Here is a 3,670-nt window from a genome sequence, read left to right as displayed (position 1 = left end):
ACCACCACGAAGAGGCCGACGCCGTGATGACGGGCGTCGAGTTGTCGTTGAGCGAGTGATCAGGGAGACAACGACCGCCATCGTTCAGTATCCGATATTGACAAGATCCAACTATAACGAGTGGACCTTGTTGATGCGCGTCAACCTACAGGCGCAAGGGTTATGGCACGTTGTCGAGCCAGAGGAAGGAGAAACGATTGAGTACCGGGAGGATCTAGGATTTAACTGAAGTTCAGCTTGGTATTGTAGTTGGCGAGCTTCAAATGTCATTAGATGTGCAAACACAGCATCAACCGTGAGGGCATCACTCTTGGTAGTCATCGGGGTGACGAAGGGATCATAGTCAGGGCCAAGACCAGCAAGGAGATACGCGATCACATCATCATCCCGCAGGGCAAAGCCGGTGGCGGCCAGCTCGGTGGCCAACCCTTTGATCTTGCAAAAATAATTTGAAGTAGACAGATCTCGTTTCTTAGACGTGGTGAGCTCAACACATATCTGAACAGTACGAGCATGAGTTGTCGACGAAAACATCCGCTGCAGGGTATCCCACGCCTCCTTAGACGTAGTAGTGGCAACAACATCACGAAGAATATCCTCAGACATGGAGAAGAGAAGGCCGCTAAGGACCTGTTGATCCTGATCATTCCACCGATCATATGGCAGATTAGAGACTAGGTCAGCACCAACAGCGGTTGAGGAAGGGATCAACTTGGCAAGTGAGCAATGGTGTCATTGAGGTAGCCCATAAGCTTCGTACTCTGTAGGTAGGGGAGGAGCTGGGCGCGCCATATGATATTGTTCTTGGTGAGACAGATTGTGACAGCATGGTGGAGAGAGATTGGGGCAAAGGTTGACGCCATGGTAGATGAGATCGTGTTGGAGATGGTAGATGGAGAGGAGGAGGAGGAAGAAGAAAATACGATAGACATTGTTAATGAATAAAGCTTGGCTCTGATACCATGTTAGGTTGAATGGCGCAATGACATTTATGGGTCATGGCCTCATATATATATATAGGAAGGAGATGTGTACAATGAAGATTACATGTGTGGGCCTTGATCCACAGTGGGCCTTGATCCACAGCAACAAACCTGGAAATTAGGAGACGCAACTCCAAGAATAGTGAATTTTCCTACTATGTATAGATATAACCTTCTACATTTAACAACTTCAACTATTGATGAATTGTCAAGCAGCTTGGTGGTACATGAGAAAAAATTGAATGGACGTGTAGGTGATGAACAAACATTAAAGGTGACATATGATAATAAAATCGATGGAAGAGGAGATGATCGAGCTCGTGATGGTTTCGAGAAAGAGGTAGAGGAAGAGGTGGACATTCATTCAACAAAGCTACAGTTGAGTGTTACAAGTTTCATCAGTTAGGACATTTTGAATCTGAGTGTCCCCACTAGGAGAAGGAAAGAAGGAATTATGCTAAGCTTGAGGAGAAAGAAGAAATGTTGCTGACATCATATATGAAGCTCAATCAACCGAGGAAGGAAGATGTTTGGTTCTTTGACTTAGGGTGTAGCAATTATATGTGTGCAAACAAGAAAAGGTTCTCGATCTATGAAGCTTGGAAATAATTTCAAGATAGTTGTGTTGGGAAAAGGTAACATTAGGTTGCAAATTGCTTGATTCACTCACTTGAGTTGAAAAATAACCTATGAAGTGTGGGACAATTGTAAGAAAGAGGTGTGTCTATTTTGATACACACGGAGAATGCAGAATCTATCTTCCCAAGAAGGGGCTTATTATGCAAACAACAATGTCTGCTATTACTTGGAAGAATCATGCCACAAACAACACTTGCTTCAAAACAATTTGTAACAACCGTAAAAAAATTAAATAATAATAATAAAGAAAAGAAAAGAAAAAAGGTAACCGATCACTTGATATTTTAGCTTGATTGAGTGACTGATACTCGAGAAGCTATCTATGGATAAACTATGAGATAAAACTTGATATTTCAGTCGTGGATCGAAGCAAAGGATTGGATATGACATATAAATTGATTTAGACATAAAAATGATAGAGAGCCTACAAGTACGTTGATTGCTGATTGCTCACAATGCTGGTCTTATGCTTTTCACAAGGAGTTTGTTATTGTGCAGCCAAAGCAATAGCGTGATGAGTTGATATCGATCTCTTTGAGATGCTTTTATAACATTAAGAATCATAAAACCATGTTAACAATGCAAGAACATATTGAATAGAGAAGTTTCTACTACCATCGTACATTTTTTTTCATTTTTGTTTTTGTTTTTCATTTTTTAGCATCTTCTCGATCAACCCACAATTTCTTCACGAAAATTGTAGATCTCTTCGAGATACTTTTGTACCATTAGGGATCATAAAAAAATCACTAACTGTGCAAGAAGATATCGAATAGTGGAGTCATTTTTGTAACCTCTTATTTGAATTAGCTTACGAATTTTTATGTCAAAAACTCCCGTCATCCACCCATTGTAGATATCTTGCCACATTCCTTTTCACCTATTTTTCTCGTTCAATCAAAATTCCTTTTCACCTATTTTTCTCGTTCAATCAAAGAGATAGTGAAACTCGAGTTTACGAGGTTCACGATTTCATGGTCAATAAAATCCCTATAAAACCGTGATCTAAATGGCCTCCCACAAATTTTGAGGTCAAATATCTCTCTAGGACCACGACAAACTTGTAAATATGCTATGCCGACTCTTGACTATATCATTTTCATCAAATGACTACTTTATTATAAAAAAAAATGTCAAAAGTGGGATTTGAACCCACGCCTTCTTTCGAAAACCAGAACTTGAGTCTGGCGCCTTAGACCACTTGACCATCCTAACATTTTGTTTGTCAAAAAATTAGTTTGAGATTTTGTGAAAAAAATAATTATTTAATTTAGAATGGAAATAGAATTATTGTCTTTTTAGAAGGATAATTTTGTCATAAATCTTTAAAAAAATATTAATTTTATTTTAAAAATATTCATAGTTTTTAATATGTCGGGAACAAATATATTGTTATTTAAAATGATATATTTTTTTTCAACATTTGGGACGTTAACATATTCCTAATCTCAAATAAATTATTTATTTTTTAAAAAAAAATAAGAAAATGAAATTAATTTTTAAATCACCAAAAGTTCAAAGAAAACATTTTTTTGAAAATTTTAGAAATTAAATTTGAAGGAAAAGAATTAATTCTCAATATTTTATTTTCAAAAAAAAAATATTCTAAAAAATAAAACTATGGTTCAAAGAAAGAAAATTTACCAACTTAAAAAACTTGTTATTTTAATCCAATCTTGATTTTGGATGCTACGAAGAACTAATATTTATCTTTAAATTTTGAAATCGAGATACCAGTAAGAAGTTCGATGTGTCAACCAACCAGCTTAAAGAGTTGTCGAAGAAGTTGGATTAGGGATCGTTTATTCTCTAAGAGAACGGTGAGTAATAAAGCTTGGTAAATTTTAGAATTGTCATAACCTATGCAGTTTAGATTATTTTGTAGATCTTTTAATGTAGGTTTAGTCTAAGTCGAAATTAGGCAAACACTTGTAGTAATGATTAAGAGAACGTCGGAGGGAAGAGACCTTATTGAAACTAAACCCTTTATTTTTTTCTAAATACGGTTCCATATGTTGTATGTTGTTTGATGTCATGCTTTATTGGTC

At 36.7% G+C, this 3,670-nt stretch overlaps 2 non-coding genes across 2 annotated transcripts; both read right to left on the bottom strand.

Annotated features, from left to right (window-relative positions):
• Nucleotides 1-256: 256 nt before the first annotated feature.
• LOC111439290 lies at nucleotides 257-396 on the bottom strand. Its single transcript, XR_002709785.1, has one exon. It is a non-coding gene; the product is annotated as a small nucleolar RNA Z247 (small nucleolar RNA).
• A 2,357-nt stretch (nucleotides 397-2,753) lies between these two features.
• On the bottom strand, nucleotides 2,754-2,837 carry TRNAL-CAA. Its single transcript has one exon. It is a non-coding gene; the product is annotated as a tRNA-Leu (tRNA).
• Nucleotides 2,838-3,670: the final 833 nt, after the last annotated feature.

This window comes from Cucurbita moschata, unplaced genomic scaffold (genome assembly GCF_002738365.1).
Source record: "Cucurbita moschata cultivar Rifu unplaced genomic scaffold, Cmos_1.0 Cmo_Scf00089, whole genome shotgun sequence".
Classification (NCBI taxonomy): domain Eukaryota; kingdom Viridiplantae; phylum Streptophyta; class Magnoliopsida; order Cucurbitales; family Cucurbitaceae; genus Cucurbita; species Cucurbita moschata.
Note: the sequence above shows the minus strand (reverse complement) of the source record. Positions and strands in the feature narration are given on the sequence as shown.